The sequence below is a fragment of the Anolis carolinensis genome, chromosome 4, assembly GCF_035594765.1.
Source record: "Anolis carolinensis isolate JA03-04 chromosome 4, rAnoCar3.1.pri, whole genome shotgun sequence".
NCBI classification, from domain to species: domain Eukaryota; kingdom Metazoa; phylum Chordata; class Lepidosauria; order Squamata; family Dactyloidae; genus Anolis; species Anolis carolinensis.
In genome coordinates this window covers 211,546,989-211,571,022 of record NC_085844.1, presented here as the reverse complement: position 1 = coordinate 211,571,022, position 24,034 = coordinate 211,546,989, and the positions used below count along the sequence as shown (strand labels likewise).

Genomic DNA, 24,034 nt, shown 5'->3' with positions numbered 1-24,034 from the left:
GTCTGAAGAGTGAATATGTATGCATTTGCCTATAGCTCCCTACAGGCAGTGAAAGTAATAAGAAAGATGGAAGACTTCATAAATTGAGACAGTTCCTGCTTTTTCTTAATCTTGCTAAATTCTACCACCTGCCTGCTTCGAAGTTTCATTTCTAATTGTGCCCAGCTTGGAATTCTTTCACAGTCTCAAGGTGGAGTTGATGAAAAACCAAATATTCTCATCCATAATAATACAATTATAAACTTGGTGTTAATTGAAAGTAGCAGTGCTGCCTGATGGGGGAAATGCTTTTTGTTAGAAGGAGAGCAAAATAAAGATGAGCAGGAATGTCAGCTTCTTATCAATCTTTCCCAAGGCAATGGACTGTTAATGAATACCATTATTTTAAAAGTGATTCTGCATTAAACACAGTCACCTTCTAGAAGACACCCCATGGTTTTAGCAGAAGGCAAAGAAACCCACAGGGCTGTAAAATGGTCCAGAAGCAAAAGTTTGGAATAGAAAAAATGAATTTTAATAACTCATATGAATTTAGATCTTATATGTTGGCAGGTCAAGATTGTCCATTAGGTTTTCTTACAATTTTGGTTCTCATATAGAAACTGATAAGGTCACCCTTTGGATTTTGCTTAAATGGAATCACTTCATACTCCTCCAACTGACTAGACTGCCTAGGTCCAAAAACATCTATATCTGTGCGTGTGTCATATATGACTTATTCCTGGTCAAGAATGTATCATATAGAGTTATCCATAAAAATGCAGAGAGGAAAAGCTTTCCAAAGGCTTTGAGACATGGTTAGTCAGTAACATTCGAGATGTCCAATAAAATGAGTTGGGATAGCTAAGAAGCCATAGGTGACCCACCTTTTCCTTTTTTCCTCGTTAAAATCCCAGTGAGGCAGGTATCCATGACCTGATCAGCATACAGTGAAATGCTTCCTCACCAAATGGTGGGATTCTCCTTGAGCAAAGTACCTAATTTAGTCTGAGGTACAAGAATAGAAGACTGCATGTATAGCTGGAATTATGCTGAAAAAATGTGACCCTCCAGAAGCTGATGTACTGTACTACTGTATTCTAGAACTTAAATTGAGAGAAGGAAAGAAATGGCTTGATTTTTCTACAAGAAATTCTTTCAGACTATGAGGTTTCACCAGGTAACTAATACAGTTCGGGTATCTCCTGGACCTTCTTGCTATCTTACATTTATATCAATCTCTTGTTATATTCCAGAAATATAAAATCATTGGATGTGAATGCTAGAGATAATTGTACAATAATTTAATGTAGGCAAGAAATCAGAAGACAACTAAAAATGGAAGAGACTAGACAAGATTCTGAAGTGTAAAGCTATATTACTGCATACTAAAGTCAGGATTGTCCATGCCATCGTATTTCCCATTTCTTTGTGTGGCTGTGAAGGTAAGACAGTGAAGACAGCTGAAAGGAAGAAAATGTGTTGCTGGCAAAGATGGGCTTTTTCAAAAGCAAATAAATGCATCCTAGAGCAAATCAAGCCTGTATCTTCCTAGAAGCCAAGATGACTAAACCGAGACTGTCATCTTTTGGACATTTTATTTATTTATTTATTTATTTATTTATTTATTTATTTATTTATTGTGTCAGAAGCAAATTGAGATGGACATACCTCAATTGTACCTCAGAAGACATGACTTGATAAAAAGGAAAAAGAAATAATGCTTGGTAAGGTAGAAGGCAGCAAAAAAAAGGAAAAACACATTGTGGATTTCTTTTTTTTGTTTTGTTTCAGGAGCAACTTGAGAAATTGCAAGTTGCTTCTGGTATAAGAGAATTGGCCATCTTCAAGGATGTTGCCCGGATGTTTTTCCATCCTGTGGGAGGCTTCTCTCATATCCCTGCATGGGATGCTGGAGCTGACATACAGGAACTCACCCCACTCCCCGGATTCAAACCATTGAACTTTCAATCAGCAGTCCTGCTGGCACAAGGGTTTAACCCAGTGGTTCTCAACCTGGAGTCCCCAGATGTTTTTGTCTTTCAACTTATAGAAATCCTAACAGCTGGTAAACTGGCTGGGATTTCTGGGAGTTTTAGGCCAAAAACATCTGGGGAGCCCAGGCTGAGAACCACTGGTTAACCCATTTCACCACTGGGGGCTCACATTGCAGATGGGTACATTTAACTAACAAAACCATGGTCTTGAGTGTGCAAGACTGTCTATTGAGGACAGGGTTAGGGTCTCTCATTCATGGGGTTGTCATAGGTTGAAATCAACAGGGCAAAAGGTAACAACAACAAGTAATAATAGCATACTGTAGAGAATAAGGTAGTAAAGGCTTGAAGTGTGTTATACAAGACGGGACAAATACTAGCAACAAGCCATATATTTGCAACAATTGCCAGTAGCTCAACTGCTATTAGCAACCCACAGATTTCTGACTGTCCTCTTGGATTTATTTCATTTACCTCTTGTTGCATTGTCCATGTCTTTATATTAGATTCAAGACAATAAAGGCTCTAAAGTGAGGTGGTAATTCAAGCAGCCTCTGCACGTGACATAAAGCACATGGAGGAGTAGAGCACAGTTAATTCATAGCTGCTCTGGGAATCATTCATTTTCTCAGTGGCAGCTGCAAAGCAACAGATAAGTTTGATTAACAAAAATACATGGGCTCTTAGTGTAGATATTCTCAGATATCCGAGGAGGGTTGCTGTCCTTAGATTGGAATCTGAGTCATGTCTTAAAGATGAAGGATCACTCCACTGGGATGCATGTGCGTATGTAGCATTATGGATTGGATCCAATTTTGCAGGCTAAATGCGATTTGGCAAAATATAACATCTTCAATTATTTCCTATGGCAAAAGGAAAAAAAGTTGTCATAGAAAGGATTGAATCATGGGGACAAAACCTAAGTTCTGTCTTTGCTGCCTTCTCTGAGACACAGGTAAAGCTGGGGTATTTTCCTACATAGAAATTGCACCTGATAAAGGAAGCAGAATACCTACAATTTCCAGAAGATATATTTGTACATTTTCTGTATCTATGAAGTGTACAAAATGCCAACCTCATAGGTCGGGGGAAGAGATTCTATCTCCTTTTGTATTAGCATTCCCAGTCATACAGCTCTGGGGAAATCTATTCATCTCCTTTTGTGCTACTTTCCTATTTTCTGTGCTACATCTTCCTCAAAGGTAGGTTTCTGAGAGCACAAACCAACAGTGAAGAGACATTTGCTGTGGGTCAGTGGAAATTGGCAGATTCCAAACCAGAAGCATATAGGATGTGCTTCTGCATGAAATATGACCACAGGACATTCCAATGGGGGAGTTGGAGCAGAGGGGTGGGAAGGAAGTGGACAACACCAGGGAAGAGCATATTTATGCTCAAGAGTGATTCTAAACTATATATTTACAGCATTTGGATGCCACTTCAACTGCCATTGTATCACAGAATCCTAGAATTTGTAGCTTAGGCTGGATCTACACTGACATATAATGCAGTTTAAACTGCATTATTTGGCAGTGTAGATCCAACCTAAACTACAAATTCTAGAATTCTGTGATACAATGGCAATTTGTTGCTGTAGCACTGTAGAATTATAGTTCGGAGGAAGGGAGACTGTAAACCTGTAACAGAAAATTATAAGGATCTTAGCAAACTAATACCCTCAAATTTCATATGGTGGAACCATGCCAGCCATAATAGTATCAAATTGCTACTGTTCAGTACTGTATATACCAGGCATGGGCAAACTTTTTTTGCCTTGGAGCTGCATTGTTGGCCCAGCTAGGAGGGCCAGGCCAGGGGAGAGAGGGCTGGGAACACTCTGGATGGGAAGGGCCCAGGAAAGGATAGGGCCAGGAGGGAGCAGGGCAGGGGCCCGATCATCCTCCCAGCATAAGGAGAGGGCTGCTCATCCCATTCTTATGCTGAGAGGGAGGCCGGATACGCGGCAACTGCCCTGATCCTCCTTCCCATCCTCCTCCCCCCAGTTCTCAGGCATCATTGGCATGATGAAAGGAGGAGGGTGAGACAGACGGTGGCTGAGTGTGCTCCGGAGGGCTCTCAGCCATCACGTCTTCCTTGAGCCATCCTCTGGGCATAAGGATGGATTGCTCACATTGTCCTTATGCTGGGAGGAGGGTGAGACACACAGTGGCTGAGAGCGCTCCAGAGGGCTCTCAGTTGCTATGTGCCTTCCTTCCCCATATTTTTGGCAAAAGGATGCAATGGGCCACCATGTCCTTATGCCAAGAGGACAGAAAAAATGAGGAGGGCCTGAGGTAAGAGCCCAGAGAGCCTCATCTGGCCCCCGGGCCTTAGTTTGCCCATGCCTGGTATATACAGTACTGAACAGTATACTGTTACACACTGTTTAGGAAACTGTGGGTTTAAAAAAAAACAACAGCTGGCTGGGAGATTTTTGGAGCTGTTGTCCAACAAAACTATTTCTCAACCAGTGTCATGTAGTGGCTTGAGTGCTGGACTATGACTCTGAAAGGTAGAGTTCAAATCCTCACTTGGATATGAAGCCCAACCACATGACCTTGGGCAAGTCACTCTCTCTCTGCCTTAGAGAAAGGAAAAAGAAAGCATCTTCTGAACAAATCTTGCCAAGAAAACCATACTGACAGCCTTGACATTACCATAAATCAAAAACAACTTGAAGTCAAACTGTACAAACAATAAAACAGAATACTGCTTTAATCACCCAGTGAGTTACAGTATAAAGGGAATTAAAAACTATTCAATAAGCCATCCCATTAAAGACAACTATTGAATTAAATAGTTTAGAAATGTTTTAAGCCTGTCTGAAATAAAAGTCCTTTGTCTGCTGGAAGGTGAATAGAGAGAGGGGTCTAAATCTTCTCTCCAGAGAAAGGGAGTTCCACAGCCATAGAAGTTTCCACATAAGCCACCTCCTCACCACACATTGAAGAAAACATCCCTTTGGGCTTGGATAGGCTAAGAGAAAATGCCTGGGCTAAAAAGAGATTCCCATTGAATCCCACCTGAGAATGACAATGGCAATCTGACATTCTGGCATATACATCTAATTAATATAGACTGATTTCTAATGTAAAATACAAACCCAAAAGTAGTCCCTTGAGGTTTTTTGGTAACATCACAGATAATCTTATCCAGCATAACAGTGTGTTAATATTCAGACTAAACCCTGAATTTTTGGTCTGTGGAAGACGTGTCAGCTACCACTAATTTAAAGTGAAGTGGAATTTTTGAAGGCATTCACCTTCAGGAACAGCTGAAATATGTTACAGATCATCAGTTCTCTCCTTGAAGACTTTTTAAAAATAAAGGTATTATATAAAATAACATATCCAAAGTCATAGAATATAGTTAGAACTGTTACATTCCTGGATTGAATAGGCAGAAGTAGGCTCTCAACTATTGCATGTTCAGCTGGGTGATCTTCCTTCATGTACTAATTTGGTAACCACTACATACAACTTATGATATATAACTAGATCAATAGATGAAAGGTAAGGGTTTAAAGATAATGGATGGAGGATATGAATATCAAGGACTACTGATCTTGACAGCTATATATTTCCCTCCATTAAAAGAAGTGGGATGCCTCTATATACAATTTGCTGGGGGACTACTATTGTATCCCAGTTGTGGTCTTCTTACTGGCAATTTTTTTTTGTCACAATATGAACACATAAATGCTGGACTATGTAGGGCATGTGAATAAGCAAATGTATATGTCATGTTTCATGTCTGTTATGTCTGGCAATCCTTTATTTCTATAATGTGGAATGCATGACTAAAGATTAGTGTCTAAGAGTGTACTCAAGACAGAAGTAAGTAGATGGAATAAGGAGATGATGGTAAAAGGTGAAATGAGAGAATGGAAAGAGAATGACTGTGGAACAGAACTGTAATTTATCTTGGGTGAAAAATTATTTTAATCCAAATAGATTTAACTAAATGATATATAGATATAGATATCACTTCTGGGCAAAAAGGATACAAAAAAGCAATATAAAATAACAGAAGCAACAAAAAATGTAAAATTAAATAATTCAGCAGCATTGAATAGGTAATAATAATTGGTTCTACTGCAAAAGCAGGAAAAATGTAACAAATTAACAGATGTTCTTGAAAGACATTTTAGAAGAAGCCAGGGTATAAATCAAATAAAAACATGAATAAAGCCATGTATTGAAAGGACAAGATAACTTAATGAAAGATGGTACAAACTATGCTAGTGTCACAATTGAAAAGGCCCCACCATCTGAATTAATCTACTGCATTTCATTTGATGGATATTTATAGAGCAGGACCTCTGACACTGATTGAAACGCATAAGGGAATTTGGTTATTAAAGTATTAATACCAAAGCTGTCCTAGTACTAAATGTTTAAATTTTCACATTTATATGAAGACTACATATCAAACTTTCATGGGTATCTTAACAGAAGTGCATGTTTGATGTTTTGGATCTGTGTCTTCTTCATTTGAGTTGACTTTTATGAGAAAACCCTATGCAATTCTGAACTTATGATCAAAGGGCGAGGAAGGATTTACCATACTATTCTGTATCCTATTTTACTTATAATAACATAAAATATTTGAGCAGCTTAATTTTAGGAAAGCACCAGCGATCATTTGAAAGCAGACTCTTTCTTGACATTATTACCTACCAAAAAATATGGATAGTGAACAATAGTTAGCACAATGTTGTGGTTCGAGTGTTAGATTCGATTCCAGGGTTCAATTTCATGCTTGACCATGGAAAACCTTGGCTGAGTCACACATTCCCAGTCCCAGAAAACACCTTAGGATCACCACAAGGTGGACCTGACTTGAAGGCCAACAAAAACAAGAAATGTACTTCTGTTGCTTATGGCAAAGTCCAAATAAGTAATTGCCATTACAGTTTATGATGCTACAATTTATGAAATTGTACATTAATTTCATTCTTGTAAGACTTGCTATGACTTATAGACATGACAAATCAATACCTTATTTAAGAGGTACCAAGTGGCTTCAGACATGAAAAAATTGAATGGTCTTATAAATGTTTGTGGCATCATGGCCAGAGGTATAGTTCTCTTCACTGTGTAGTGTCAGGGTTCAAGGGAGTACAGAAACAACCACTTCAATATCAGAAGCTTGGGAGGCATGTTTTCACTCAAAGGTGCTTGGTTAATAGTGGAGGAGAGAAGGGAACCCCAGGATCAAGGCATTCAAATGAGCTATCCAAGGTTCTGAACAATTTTCAATTTCTAGCTTCTCTCTGTTTGCAGCTCTGCAAACTATTACTAAACAAGCCTGTCCTCTGTCATTTCTATGGGCTTTCCTTTGCCAGTCCAAACTTCTATGGCTTTGCAAGATTATTTACACATAAACTCAGCAAAAGACCACATTTTGCTGCTTGAGGCAAAAAACAAGATTGCCAAATATGTCCTGAATTCCATGTACATAACCCTATTGAATTAGGAATTGAGCTGTTCTTCAGCAAGGGAAACAGGATAAGGTCCTCCACAACATTTGGAAGCATTAAGTTAGATAAAGGGAGAGGAGAGAGGTCAGGAGAAATGGCTGGAAGGCTGCCCTTGTAGAAACACTTTGCTTCACATTTTCCAACATTGTGCCTTGTAGAGTGTTATAATTATAACAGTAAAGGATAATTTAGAAATTGTATCATTATGAATCAGTAAACTAATCATAAGTGGGGAGAATACAAATAAAGAAATCCTTTAAAAATGCTTTATGCATAAAAGCCCACAGCTCAATAAAAATGTCTGAAACATAGCTTTGAAACATAGTCATACCACACTGAATGACACTGAAAATCACCATCTTGCTTTTGTCTCCAATGCCAGTTATTTTATTTATCCTTGTTTCTTTTTTTGTGAGTACACATGCCTCTGCTATAAGTAATCTCAGTGTCTGTATTTCAGATTTCTTAATTCAATTTTTCATATGCTCATACAGTATAGTCTTCAATGGAACTGCATGAATTCATAATGCATGCTGGATCGGGGGGGGGGGGATGTCTTTGCTTGTAAAGATTCCTCATCCAGTGTCAAAATTTATGTTGGTGTGGACAACATACACATGAGAGAGAAGGAGTTTTCTAGTTGTATAACAGCAGTTACATTAATGTTGCTGGTGATTAATGCCCATCCTTCTCTATTCCAGATACCCCTGTGAAGGATCTTAATAATGCATATGCCTTAAAATTAAAGTGTTCAAGCATTAGCTCTTTGATTCAGTGTTGCAATTATGCAATTTTAGAGGTTATCCATAGAATATTCTATATCTATAGATTTGTTTAAGAAATGATATTCCTTTCAAAGGAAGTGAAGGGAGCAGTACATCAAATATGTGCTCACAGACACACAAAAGCAGATATAAAAGGAGTTTTTGAAAGATTTAAACAAAGAACTAATGGGGTATATAGACTCAAAGTAAAAGACATGGATAATGCTCAGCTCATTTCAGATGTTCTAATACATATGTGGGATTGCTGCAGCAGGTTCTGCCCATGTACCATGCACTCAGGGGGGTTGCTCTGTGTGTAAGGAGAATTTCCACTTTTCAAGGGTTTCCGTTTGTGTAGAGAAAGCTCCCTGGTATGTGTGGCAGTAGAACTCTGAGCAACCATTAACAATGTGGGCTGGGTTAACAAATTCAAATATTTAAAAACATTAAAATAGCATATGTTTTCCAGATACTGAGAATATGGGGACAGGACTGTACTTGTTTTTTCTGAAACGCATTGTACAGAAAGAGAGAGGGAGAAACCTGTGGTGAAAATTTTAATTTGGTTCCGAATATGTCCCTACTGCTGGGCAAGACATCAGCGATGTCTCATTACTACTGCAACCCCCTACCTTTCCCCAAAAGATGACATCCAGAAGTAGCCAGAGAAAGTAGGCTGAGAAAACATTGGCTCAGCAACAGCAGCCATCCCAGTGGACCTGTTTCTTTGTTCAGTGACAGGTGTATCCATCAAGCAGCTGGCTCTTTGGTGACCAGGAAAAAATGTAACCGTTTGCAAAAAGAATAAAATGAAAAGACAGAAGAATGAGGAAAAGAGAATCCAAGTGGAAGAATGATGAGAAAGATGCCATGATTTCTGTCTTTCCTTTTCATCGTCTGTTCTTTCCATGGCAACATTTGCCCCAACGAACTGCACTTTAAGACGAACTGGCAAGAGCTACAAGTCTTCCTCTGTCTTCTTGAACAGGGAATGGAATAAAATAAATCCTCCTTCTAATGAAACATGAAAATTCTCAGTCAGCGAGTAAGCATGCTGAAGACAAGTATTTGAGCACACAAAGTAAGTAATTAATATCCGATTGTATCATCAAATGAACACAGAGCAAACATCAGAAGCAACAAATGATTCAAGCCTCCTGAATCTCAAACCACTGAATTTCCTTATTGTGTGGCAGGACTAAAGGGTTTGGTTCTATCTGCAACTCCATAGCACTGATGCTACAAGAGTCCATCTTGCCAATGAGGGAGGTCATACAGATTTTTGAAACTGATTGTCACCCACTAAGACTAAATGATAGGCTCTGTGTCCCAACAAGAGCCTCAGGTATTGTCATACCCCAGCCACCTTTGGCTTCTGAACAGAGGAAGCAGAGGAAGCAGGAGGACATTTTTGCTCCCTGGCTTCAGGTAGGATTTGGCTAAGATTTGGCTAAGATTTTAAACTGAGTTTGGGCTTGGCTCCTGTGGTCAAAGTCTAACTGTTGTGTGACTGTTGTGTTGAAAGAGAGCCAGGTACTTAAGTTGATTGACAGCAGGCATTGTCCCCTGTTAATTGAGTTTCTGGGAAAGCTTTATTTGCCAGTGTGAGTTTCTGCCAGAGCCTGATCCTAGAAGGGCAGTTGGTTCTCGCAGAAGCAGAGGAAGCAGGAGGACATTTTTGCTCCCTGGCTTCAGGTAGGATTTGGCTAAGATTTGGCTAAGATTTTAAACTGAGTTTGGGCTTGGCTCCTGTGGTCAAAGTCTAACTGTTGTGTGACTGTTGTGTTGAAAGAGAGCCAGGTACTTAAGTTGATTGACAGCAGGCATTGTCCCCTGTTAATTGAGTTTCTGGGAAAGCTTTATTTGCCAGTGTGAGTTTCTGCCAGAGCCTGATCCCAGACGGCGCGCCCGAAAAAGGCACCTTTACTAACTATCCTTTGCAGTACATACAGGAAACAAAGCAACATAAACAAATACACAAAGACGTGGTTTGTTGCAGTCTGCACATAAAGTGCGTGCATATTACTTAACTGTACAAAGATCCCACTTGGCCACCACGCTCACCAAGAGATGCAACAAAAGCAAAACATTCCCATCACATGCACCAGCTGTGGCATGTTCCGCTTTTTCACACAAAAACTAGACAACTACATCTGCTCCAAATGCAAACAGATGACTCTGATGGAGCAGAGGATCCAACAGCTCGAGCACCGTATTAAGACCCTTAAGGACATTCAGGCACTCGAGCTCTTCTTGGACACTGCACAACACGCTGCTGTAGATCAGCAGCCTGCATCACACCAACACCACCAAGACCATGATCAGGAACCTTATGGGGAGATCAACTCAAAGGTAGACAACCCTCAGGCTTGGAAGGAGGTCACCCATAGAAGGAGACGCAGGACCAGGCAGCCTCCGCAGAACTCCTCTGCTCAGCTGCATTTACACAACAGATTTGAAATTCTTACATCATTAACATACAATCAGGAAACACATCTTGTGGAGGACCACAGTTTCTTAGATACCACTCAGTGGACCATCCTGGATCAATGCGCAGGGGATAGCCCTGACAGGGACAGTGCATCACCACAGTCACACTTATGTAATCATGCAAATGCTCCATCCCCAATCATAGACCAGGAGCAACAGGAACATCCTTGGGAGAGTAATGGGCTCTCGGATGTATCTCAATGGATTGTCATTGATGAATGCACTGGGGATGTTGAGGAGGAGGACAACACTTTACACCTACATGATTCACTTCAACAGGAACACTCTTCAGGGGACATACACACTGTCTTGCACAAAAGGGACCCTGTCAATCCTCAAAGGAAACAGGTCTTGGTAGTAGGTGACTCCCTCCTTAGAGGAACGGAAGCCATCATTTCCAGACCGGATGGGATGGCTCGAGAAACATGCTGCCTCCCGGGGGCAAAAATACACCATATCACTCAGAGGCTCAGCAGGCTCCTAAAGCCCCATCACCCTCCCCACCTTATGTTGATTCATGTAGGTACCAATGACACCGCTAGGCATACTTTTCAAAAGATCACAAATGATTTTCGAGCTCTGGGAACAAAGCTAAAACTGTATAATGTACATGTGATCTTTTCATCCCTCCTCCCCGTTGTAGGACATGGCTCTACAAGGGCCGGAAAAATAGTACAGGTCAATAACTGGCTCAGAAAATGGTGTCAAGAGGAGCATTTTGGCTTCCTTGACCATGGTCTACTCTTCCAAGAGGATGGACTACTGGCAAGCGATGGGGTGCATCTCACACAAGTAGGAAAACATCTTTTTGCACACAGACTCACAAACCTCATCAGGCGCACTTTAAACTAAATCCACTGGGGGAGGGGAACAACAGCCTGGCGAACACTATATTACCCACGACCACAGGGAACCGCCGTAAGGCTAAACGGAGGGCTGCACAAACACAGCAAGGACCAAGTACAGAGAGCACAATAATCCCAAATAAACAGTTCGAGGGGAGGTCACAGGGGCTTACATGTCTTTACACTAATGCTCAGAGCATGGGAAATAAGCAAGACGAACTCCAACTCCTAGCACAGCACCACACATACGATGTCATAGGCATCACTGAAACCTGGTGGGATGACTCCCATCACTGGAATTTAACCATTGAGGGCTATAACCTCTTTCACAGAAATAGAACAAAGGGGAGAGGAGGGGGAGTAGCTTTATATGTCAAAAACAGTTACGTTGCAGAAGAAATGCAAGACTGTAATCCGGGAAACCAGCTTGAAAGCATCTGGATAAGAATCAAGGGAACCGGGACTCAAAAAGATCTTGTCGTGGGTGTCTACTACAGACCTCCGAGTCAGGATGAAGGACTTGATGAAGCCTTCTGTCAACAGCTGACCAAACAGGCACAAAGAAGAGATATAGTAGTCATGGGCGATTTCAATTATCCCGATATCTGCTGGAAAACAAACTCAGCCAAGAGTACAAAGTCCAACAAATTCCTCACTTGCCTTGCAGATAATTTTATGGTCCAGAAGGTAGAAGAGGCAACAAGGGGATCAGCAACTCTTGATCTAATCTTAACAAATGTGGAAGACCTGATCAATACAGTTGAAGTGGTTGGATCCTTAGGGGCAAGTGACCATGTGCTCCTGCAGTTTGCAATACAAAGGAATGCTGAAACTAAGACAAGTCAAACACGCATTCTGGACTTTAAGAGAGCTGACTTCCAAAAAATGAAGGAATTACTGAGCGGCATTCCATGGACGCCGATATTAAAAAACAAGGGAGTTAAGGATGGATGGGAGTTTTTCAAAAGTGAAATACTCAAGGCGCAAATGCAAACAGTGCCAACAAAGAAGAAAAATAAGACAAGTGCAAAGAAGCCAGAATGGATGTCCAAAGAACTTCTAACTGAGCTAAAGCTCAAAAGTGACATGCACAAGAAGTGGAAAAGGGGAGAAATCACCAAAGAAGAATTCAAACGTATAGCCAACTCCTGTAGGGAAAAGGTTCGCAAGGCTAAAGCGCAAAATGAGCTCAGGCTTGCCAGGGACATAAAAAACAACAAAAAAGGTTTTTTTGCTTATGTTGGTAGAAAAAGGAAGAAAAAGGAGGCGATAGGGCCACTGCAAGGAGTAGATGGGGTGATGGTGACAGGGGACAGGGAAAAGGCAGAACTGCTTAATGCCTTCTTTGCCTCGGTCTTCTCACAAAAAGAAAGCCATCTTCAACCTCAGCAACATGGAATGGACGAAGGATTGGGGGAAATCCAACCCCAAATAGGGAAACAAGTTGTCCAGGAACACCTGGCTACTCTAAACGAATTCAAGTCCCCAGGGCCAGATCAGCTACATCCAAGAGTATTGAAGGAACTAGCGGAAGTTATTTCAGAACCACTGGCAATCATCTTCGAGAGTTCTTGGAGAACAGGAGAAGTCCCAGCAGATTGGAGGAGGGCGAATGTGGTCCCTATCTTCAAGAAGGGAAAAAAGAACGACCCAAACAATTACCGTCCGGTCAGCCTCACATCGATACCAGGCAAGATTCTGGAAAAGATCATTAAGGAAGTGGTCTGCAAACACTTAGAAACAAATGCGGTCATTGCTAATAGTCAACACGGATTTACCAAAAACAAGTCATGCCAGACTAATCTGATCTCTTTTTTCGATAGAGTTACGAGTTGGGTCGATACAGGGAATGCCGTGGATGTAGCATATCTAGATTTCAGTAAGGCCTTCGACAAAGTCCCCCACGACCTTCTGGCAAACAAACTAGTAAAATGTGGGCTAGACAAAACTACGGTTAGGTGGATCTGTAATTGGCTAAGCGAACGAACCCAAAGGGTGCTCACCAATGCGTCGTCTTCATCATGGAAAGAAGTGACAAGTGGAGTGCCGCAGGGCTCCGTCCTGGGCCCGGTTCTGTTCAACATCTTTATTAACGACTTAGACGAAGGGTTAGAAGGCACGATCATCAAGTTTGCAGATGACACCAAACTCGGAGGGATAGCTAACACTCCAGAAGACAGGAGCAGAATTCAAAACGATCTTGACAGACTAGAGAGATGGGCCGAAACTAACAAAATGAAGTTCAACAGGGACAAATGCAAGATACTTCACTTCGGCAGAAAAAATGGAAATCAAAGATACAGAATGGGGGACGCCTGGCTTGACAGCAGTGTGTGCGAAAAAGATCTTGGAGTCCTCGTGGACAACAAGTTAAACATGAGCCTACAATGTGATGCGGCAGCTAAAAAAGCCAATGGGATTTTGGCCTGCATCAATAGGGGAATAACGTCTAGATCCAGGGAAGTCATGCTCCCCCTCTATTCTGCCTTGGTCAGACCACACCTGGAATACTGTGTCCAGTTTTGGGCACCGCAGATGAAGGGAGATGCTGACAAGCTGGAAAGCGTCCAGAGGAGGGCAACTAAAATGATTAAGGGTCTGGAGAACAAGCCCTATGAGGAGAGGCTTAAAGAGCTGGGCATGTTTAGCCTGCAGAAGAGAAGGCTGAGAGGAGACATGATAGCCATGTACAAATATGTGAGGGGAAGTCATAGGGAGGAGGGAGCAAGCTTATTTTCTGCTGCCCTGCAGACTAGGACACGGAACAATGGCTTCAAACTACAGGAAAGGAGATTCCACCTGAACATCAGGAAGAACTTCCTCACTGTGAGGGCTGTTCGGCAGTGGAACTCTCTCCCCCAGGCTGTGGTGGAGGCTCCTTCCTTGGAGGCTTTTAAGCAGAGGCTGGATGGCCATCTGTCGGGGGTGCTTTGAATGCGATTTCCTGCTTCTTAGCGGGGGGTTGGACTAGATGGCCCTTGAGGTCTCTTCCAACTCTACTATTCTATGGAACAGATGAAAGGATGCATGCCAAGACATTGCTTGTGTTTTGGTGCAGTGGTTAGCATGCTGAATTTGCTCATGAAAGAGCCACTCAGCCATGAAACAAAAATCTCTTTAGGCATCTAAAACTGAGAAAATGTTTATGATTTATGTCCAGACTATTCAATATGAATGTTCCTTAGTTTTAAGATCCTAAGAGAAGGACTGTCTCTTGGCCTCACCTCTGCCACAGGCCTGTCTGATGAAGACACAGAAAAGGGCCTTCTTCAGGACTGCTCCCAGACTCCTGAATTCCCTTGCATAAGACGATACGCTGGTCTTCTCACTGCTGTCCTTTTCCTTTTCAACAGACATTTGATGATGAATTAGTTGTGCGAAAGGATATTTTTACTGTGTGTGGGTGTGTATGTGCTGCATTCTTTTTCTTTAATGTTTTAAATGCTTTTAAAATTAATGCTGTTTTACTACAATAGTTTAATTTTGTTTTAACTGGTTTTAGCTCTATCTTCTTTTAACTTTGATGTAAGCTACCTTGGCTCCCATGTTAGGAAAAAAGGCAGGATGTAAGACAAAAAATAAATAAAATGAATTTTGCTTCCTATTGTATAAATGCATGCATTCGCCATGCGCTGCTTGTATGATTATAAACATGAGCTTATATAAGAAGCCCTTCAAATCACTTTACCATTTTCCTCCATGCTTTTCACCCAGGTAGGCAATGATCCCAAAAGTGGGCAAGTCTAGGAGAAAATGAACTAAAAAATCACATGAAGCAGTTAAATAAGGGAGGGCAAGTGTTAATTCCTTAAATTAGTATGCACATTTTTTGTTGCATGAAGCAAAGGATAGTACATCATCTATCTCTATTGCATGTACAGATGGCTACTGGCCTGGCAGATTGACCTTTTTACCATGCTAACAGTGGCATAGGACTCTCAACCACAGTTTGGGGCTAGCAAGATAGTTTAGGGAGTGTGGTGAAAGGTTGTAGGTCCATATAGCAATGGTCCCTTCTCCTTAACAATACTACTTAACAATGCAACAAAAGATTCTGAAATAGACATAGGACTCCAATTGCTAGCATTTGATGAACACACATGCACATGTACACCTAAGATACTGAAGATCTCTTTTTGAGAGTGAGATGTAACTTCACATAATCTGGAATTGTCTAGGAGCTCCCTAGCCAGATGATACTTCAATTACATTTTCATCCCTGGATCCCAGAGAGCTTTAGTGTTGATTCTGCCAAGCCTTTCACCAAGACTCCGTTCTCAAGGTGTAGGCATTGCTTTAAAGGTGGGTTGGACCTGCGGAGAGAGTTTTTGATAAAAGAAAAGGTAGATGTGCAAATTCCTTGCTTCATTTGCTTTCTTAAACCTCCAGCAGTAGCTATTGCAACCCATCTTCTCCCTGTGATTAACAGGGAAAAGATTTCAATTATTATTAGGATAGAGTCTGCTCTATAGTGAGTGAAGTAAGAAGAGGGATAGAAGGTGGTCAAGAGCTGAGAACCATCCTGTCTGTCAAAACTGTTAGTGAGTTCTTAAACGGCATCATCTCCTAATCTCCTCATGCTGCATAACAGTTCCATTTTTTATTTGGCCTCCAAGGTCACCTCCGGATAGAAAATTAATTGGATCTCAGGGGCATGCTTGCATTCAAGGCCAGAAAAAAACATTTTTTGTCAAAGCTGAAGGACAAAATAGTGTCCTTTCCTGGTGCACATGTAGAAGCTGACTGAATGATCAAATTCTACTTCAGTATTTAATCACTAGCAATAGGGAAGCATCCTTTGCTACACTTAGGCCAGTGAAAGGCTATTTGTTGGGTAGTTAATGTGAAATACACTGCTCTGTCTTCAAACAAAATAAAGTCAGAGTTCATCAGATTCAGGTCTCGTCATAGCCCTTCTCTCCAAAACCACCACCTATGGCAATTTTCTCACTATCCCTAATGATAGAGCCAGGCCTGCCCTTATTGCAGAATATTGGAGCAAACCACAAAGAAAATATATCCAGTTTGCGGGGATTTCAGCTCTCAGAAATGTTGACAGTCTCGTATTATTCATTCCATAAAGATAGCAGAAGCATTGTATGGCTTTAACATAATTTATGGTACCTGTTGTTGACAAATAATTCACTGGATAACTTTTTCTACAAATGAATTGTTAGTGTACCAGGTTTAGGACATAAATATACAAGAGAGATCAAGAGGTGGAAGTAAAGCTCTGTTATAGGCATTACCAAAATCTGAAAGGATTGCTCTTCTGTGCTGCAATTCTGAAAATCCTCTCGCAATCATGGTTTCGCAGAACTACTGCCAGCAGATTCTCAGAACCACAGCCAGACCTTCCCATTTGCTGGAGTTAGGGGCACAGGACCCCCATGAATGTGCAAAACCACAAAGAAAGAATGCTCTTTTTTTTTCAACCAAAGAGAGCACATCTCTAGGAATTTCTGTCTTCCAGCATAGCACTACAGTCAATGCCTGCTAGATCATAGAATATGGAATCTGAACATAGAGATCCAGCATGATTGGCAGAAGTTGACCATAAACTCACACTGGGCAACTTAAAAGAATCCTAAGAGAAAATTTTAATCAAGTCCATGAATAATCAAATCCACAAAAGTCAAAATGCAGATGTGGAAGGACAGCAGTTAAAAACATGGCTGTTCTGTTGTGCTTTTGAGTAAACAAGTCCGTTATAACCAGGTCCATATCTACACTGAAACTTGCCCTGCTTACTTTTTAGTTTGATTCCTGTTCAGATTTATCTTCCCTACCTGTTGTATCTATTTGATGTATGTCCTATTTGTAATAGACACTCCCTAAATGAGTTTTGATTATTGCCCAGATGTTATCCTATATTGGACCTTTAATGCCTGGATGATTGTTTAACATTTTAACTATGTTGATTTTAACTATGACTTCTTTAAATTGTTTTTAAATTGTGTTGTCTGATGTCTAAATTGTTATTTTATGATTTTATGTGATTATATTGAGCTTGTTCCCCGTCTGAGCCGCCCCGAGTCCCCAGCTGGGGAGATGGAGGCAGCATACAATTATTATTATTATTATTATTATTATCAACACAACGACGTTGTATGGCACAGCAAACAAGATAGATATGCTGGATTTCGTTTCGCAAAACCACAAGTCGAACACTTCCCAAGTGTCTAGGACTGTGTGATGTATTTTCTGATGATGTGTGCAGATCCCAGTAGGGTGGCCTTTTGCAGTTGGCAGATGGTGATTTTGTCAATGTCTATTGTTTCCAAATGCCGGCTGAGATCTTTTGGCACAGCACCCAGTGTGCCCATCACCACCGGGACCACCTGTACTGGTTTCTGCCAGAGTCTTTGAAGTTCAATCTTGAGGTCCTGATAGCGGCTGAGTTTTTCCTGTTGTTTTTCATCTATGCGACTGTCACCTGGGATGGCAACATCAATGATCCAAACCTTGTTCTTTTCCACAACTGTGATGTCTGGTGTGTTGTGTTCCAGAACTTTGTCAGTCTGGATTCGGAAGTCCCACAGTATCTTTGCATGTTCATTTTCCAATACTTTTGCAGGTTTGTGATCCCACCAGTTCTTTGCTGCTGGGAGGTGGTACTTGAGGCATAAGTTCCAATGAATCATTTGGGCCACATAGTTGTGCCTCTGTTTGTAGTCTGTCTGTGCGATTTTCTTACAGCAGCTGAGGATATGATCAATGGTTTCGTCGGTTTCCTTGCACAGTCTGCATTTTGGGTCATCAGCTGATTTTTCAATCTTGGCCTTAATTGCATTTGTTCTGATGGCTTGCTCCTGGGCTGCAAGGATCAGGCCTTCTGTCTCCTTCTTCAGGGTCCCATTCGTGAGCCAGAGCCAGGTCTTCTCCTTATCAGCTTTTCCTTCAATTTTGTCAAGGAACTTTCCATGCAGTGTTTTGTTGTGCCAGCTGTCAGCTCTAGTTTGTAGTGCGGTTTTCTTGTACTGGTTTTTTGTCTGCTGTGTTTTGAGGAGTTTCTGATTTTTGACTTCAATCAAAGCAGGTTCTTCTCTTTGCTTGACATATTCTGCCAGGGCATGTTCTTCTTCTTTGACTGCTTGCTTTACTTGCAAGAGTCCTCTGCCCCCTGATCTTCTAGGCAGATATAGCCGGTCAACATCACTGCGAGGGTGCAGTGAATGATGAATGGTCATGAGTTTTCTTGTTTTTCTGTCCAAATTGTCCAGTTCCACCTGTGTCCAATTTATAATGCCAGCAGTATATCTTATGACAGGTATGGCCCAGGTGTTTATGGCCTTGATGGTGTTGCCTCCATTGAGCTTGCTTTTAATTTTTCTGACCCTTTGTGTGTATTCTTTGCTGACCACAGTTTTCACATGTTCATGCTTGATGTTGTCCAGCTGTAGTATGCCCAGATATTTATAGGCCTCTGGCTGGTGACACTTTATTGTTTGGCCATTGGGCATATTTATGCCCTCACTTTCAATGATTTTTCCCTTCTTCAATGCCACTGTCGAACATTTGTCCAAACCAAACTCCATGTTGATATCAGTGCTAAAAATTCGGACAGTGTTGGTCAGAGACTGGATTTCAGTTTCCGTTTTCCCATATAGCTTCAGGTCATCCATGTACATCAAATGTGAAATTTTGTGAGAATTCTTAGATATTTGATAGCCGAGATTTGTTTTTTGTAAGATTGTTGACAGAGGGATCATGGCAATATTATTATTATTATTATTATTATTATTATTATTATTATTATTATTATTATTATTATCTCCAAAAGTAACCTTCCCAAGTTCTGGCAGGGATAGCTTTCTGTAAAGCAATATAACACAGTCACTGATTACTTTCAATCTCAAGAAGGCCAATTGATGATGTGTGATTTAAGGCTTTTGAGCATGATTCTCTGTGTGTTTATGCAGGAGCAAGTCTCACTGATTTCTTCCTGCCACCAAAGTGTGCATAACATTACAGCCTCGGTCAATCGATTACAGTGGTTCTTCAATTAAAGCTTGCTGCCTTGTTTAACACACTGTCTCACTAATATTTCATTTTGAGTTCCCTTAGGAGAAGGAGAAGCTAAGACCAAGTTGTTTTTTTTAGTACCCTTTATATTTTCTCTGTCTTTAATAACAACACTTATTGATATCTCCTAAGCACATCTAAGGCTACTGCTTTAATGTTTGAGCTAGTGCCTCTTAGTTATTCTGGTGATAGATGGGAAGGAATTGAGGTGGAGGGGGTTATGCTTTGAAATGAATAATAAATAAAGAAGCGTGCTGAGCAGGAGCCAGGGAGACCGCCTACACACACATACAGTCCCACGTATGATGAGTATGCTAGCCTTTTGTGAACCGGATCTTGTTCAGGCTGCAGTGCTGATTAAGTCTTTTCCTAAAATTACCTGGCTCCCGACCAAACTGACATCACATTGCAGCTAATAGGAGGAAAAATAGTGGGAGCAATATCACAAAACAATGAGTAGTTTGGGGGGGGGGGGGGGTAGGTTCAAAGAGTTAGCTTTGTCTAACGTTCAGTTTCAGAAAGGTATATACTGGGGAGAGATATTTCAGTTCATTACTCGGTTTATTTCATGTATGCTTCCCAGAAACATATTTTGTCTGAAATAAATTTTGCTGATTTTGATGGAGTTATGGTAATTTTCAAACAAACAGCAAGAATGATGCAATGCTCTGAGTGTAGCATTAGACCAGGGTTCTAACCCCTTCTCGTCCATTTAACTCCCTGTGAATTATTTTTTGGATACACACATATATAAATGTTTGTTGCCTTAATTTATTGAACTAAGTTCTCCAGCAACTGACAGGTTCTTATTTAAGGTTCATTCTTGGAATTCACTTTGACTTCTTGTATTCTTTTCTAGTCATCAGTTGGGCTGCTCAATTTTATAGTTTCTCAGTTGTCTTCAAGAGCATGTCCAGCTAGAGCACACTATAGTAATATAATCGATAGGTTATCAAGGCATGGACTACAGTAGCTAAGAGCTCTTCAAGACAGGCCTTATATCTCAAGATCTGATCCCAGGTTTTCTGTTTATCCCAGATTATATGCGGACTCATATAATCCAGTTTAAAGCAGAAAACCTGGGATCAGATCCTGGGATATAAGACCTGTTTGAAAGGGCCCTACATTATCTCTGTCTGAGAAAGGCCATAGCTGGTGCGGGAGAGTCCCACTAAAGAATGGGATGGTCTGGCATGAGAAGAACAGCCACTTCAAATCAGCTGCTTAAGTCTTTCTGGGCTGACAACATAGTCCCAATACTTTGGGGAAACCAGCAGCTTAATGGGAATAGAAGCCTGCAGAAGCCTGATGTCAAAAACCAGCCTGGCTCAGCTGCAGATATTTTAAAACCTTCCATCCTTAAAGTTTTTTTAAAAAACTGACATCTTTCCAGATTTACCAAGTTTTAATTTAAGTTAATTTTCTATTTCGGTTTTCCACCTTTTGTTGTTGTTGTTTGGTTCTTCAGTCTCACATCCTAGTTCTCGTCTTACTGTTCCCACTATGCCATGCAGCAATTGGTTTGCATCTTGAAAAGTAACCATTGGAATTACAAGAACTGCCAAGTTGACATATTCAATAACCTGTTTCAGATTTAGGTTTGTAGCCTTTTGTTATTTTGAGTAAAAATAGTATTTATTTCTTTTTTCATATCTCTTTGCTTTTTAAAATTTCAGTACTAGCCCATTTTTGGGTTAGTGGTTCAGATGCATTCTTCTCTAAGCTAGCAGTTTCCATTGATTTCTCTTTATTCCTGCCCCTTTGTTCTTCTACGTTATTGATCTTTGCTTGCAGTTCTTCCAGTTCTATATTTGAAAATAGTTTATTCTGGGTAATGTATCATCTTGAATTGCATAATTGCTGGTCTGTTACATATATCTCTGGGGACATACTGCTCTCCAGATAGTATACATTCTCTTTTGCTGACCTCAGGCGGATGAGATTGCATTGCACTAGCATTCCATTATTAATGTTTCCATACATCAAGGGAACCACTGACCGTATAAGGAAACTGATGAAGAAACACAACTTACAAACTATCTACAGACCCACTAAGAAAACCCAACAAATGCTACATTCAGCAAAGGACAAGAGAGATCCTCACCCCTCTGCAGGGGTCTACCGTACACACAGCTGTGGACAAGTCTACATAGGGACCACCAAACGCAGCATCGCCCAAGCACGAATCAAAGAACATGAAAGGCACTGCAAACTTACTCAACCAGAGAAGTCAGCCATAGCAGAGCCCTTGATGAACCAACCTGGACACAGCATATTATTTCAGAACACAGAAACGATGGATCACTCTGACAACCAGTATATCAGATTACACAGAGAAGCCATTGAAATCCACAAGCACGTGGACAATTTCAACAGAAAAGATGAAACCTTGAAAATGAACAAAATCTGACTACCAGTATTTAAAAACCCTAAAATCAGGACAGTAAATAAAGAACAACACTAAAAAAAACCCTGGAAAAATTCCAGATAGGAAACAATCAGGGCCAGCTAACACCACCCAACAAAGGAGTCCCCCAGGCAGGAAGCAGCCAGGCTTTGAAGCTGCAAAACCATTGAATCATTTACCAACTTAAAATCTAGGCTAAAGGCCACATACAGGAAACTACTGAAACCAAACTAAACTGGTAAAAACACAACCATTAAAAAGAAAGCAATAAATGAAGTACATAATACAATTGGTGGTGGTGGTGGTGATTGAGAGACATGCTTGTCTCATTTTCTGCTATTCAGGTGGGAAACCATTTGGGACACCCCTCTCAGGTAATTTAAGGTACGAATGTCCAGTTTTCAAGGATATTGTACAAGCCTGAGTTCAGCTACTGTAAGCCATTTAAACAGTAGACAATACATACACTCCCTTCACATTGTTTTTGTTCAATCCTCTCCCCCCCCCCCCCCCTTTCCGACTCAGATTGCTTCTTGCAGTTATGGAATCAGGTTGCTTTTGACTGACCTGGAAACAAACTTGAGTCAGCATCTTTGCTTTTTCCCCTTCAGGCCATTCAAAACACTGCAAATTTTAATCTGGTACAGCACAATTTGTACATTTCCATCCGAATAGTTTCAGTCTGTGTTTCAATTGGAGGAAGCATGCATCCATTTATCAAAAGCTTTGCACAATTCTGCAAAATGTGTATTTGCATACACTAGAAAAATGGCTTGGTGCTTTCTTCTCACGAAAGAGGCCATCATTGGACTTACACTGAGAAGGAATTGCAAGTGTAGATGCTTTATGTTCTTGATAGAAATCAATAGTTGGGCATTAAATAAGTGGAGTTCAGTTACTGTACTTGCGGAGCAGTTCTCTTTGGCCCCTTCCACATTGCTGTATTAAATCCCACAGTATCTGCTTTGAACTGGATTATATGGCAGTGTGGAATCAGAGAACCCAGTTCAAAGCAGATATTGTTGATTATCTGTCTTAATATTCTGCGTTTTATGGCTGTGTGGAAGAGCCCTTTGAGACCTCAGAGCAAAGCAGTAGGTTGACAAACTCAGGGGTTCTTTTTTTGCAAATTAAATGTGTTTCAGATGGAGTTTTATTTGCAGATCTGTTATACGACAATCCTGCCTAGAAGATAGTAGGAAAAGAGGAAAACTACATTCTGGATAGATAGACTGAATAACCTGAGCAGGGCTGTTGATGGCAGGGTGACTTAAAGGTCTCTCATTTATAGCATGTCATTAGTCAAAGTTGACTTGACAGCAGTGAACAAGATATGCGACCCAGGTCTGGTCTCCTGGGTGGCATTTAAAATATGGATCTGCATAGTGGATTTTTGTGCACAAAGTATTCATTGGTGGAGCTACAACCACAAAAACCTTTGTAGAACTTTTAAGTTGAAGATATTTTATTGTTGTTCAAGAGTTGGTGAGCTTAGAGCACCTGATATTTTGCAGTCATCTTTAAATAAAAAAACATGAAAGGGAGATTACAATATGTGACAGTTTAGTGGCAATTCATCAATGTGTTATTCAGAGGGAATCATGTGAGTCATTCGGCACTAGGTGAGAACCTTGTTCTCCCAAAAATAATCTTTTATTTTTTAACATAGGTATTCCTGTCCCTATAATATAGAATCTGTTTGTACATTTCTTGATATAAAAATACTCCAAGAGCAACCTGCATGCAGCTTTATCTCATGGGATTATCTCTACACACAGATCTCAAATTCTTATAAGAGTGCTTTGTTGCCACCAGTAATAAAAATAGTGAGAATAACATGGTTTAGAGGATATGTAGTTGATATACGTGCCAATGCACAGCTTAGACTCCTACTTCTATAATGTGGATGACTTGCAATTTTCTTTTCTAATGCCCAGAACTGGTATCATATTTGTGCCCATGGACTACAGTTGTATCTTTCTCAGAAACTCACTATGGACTGACAGCTGGAGACTTGGAGCATTCATAGATGACCATATTGAGGA

At 40.7% G+C, this 24,034-nt stretch overlaps 1 protein-coding gene across 6 annotated transcripts in view; it reads left to right on the top strand.

Moving 5' to 3' along the window:
• The window catches only part of syt2 (synaptotagmin 2), a 196,466-nt gene that overhangs the window by 61,533 nt on the left and 110,899 nt on the right, over positions 1 to 24,034 (top strand). The gene's annotated exons all lie outside the window — the stretch shown is intronic.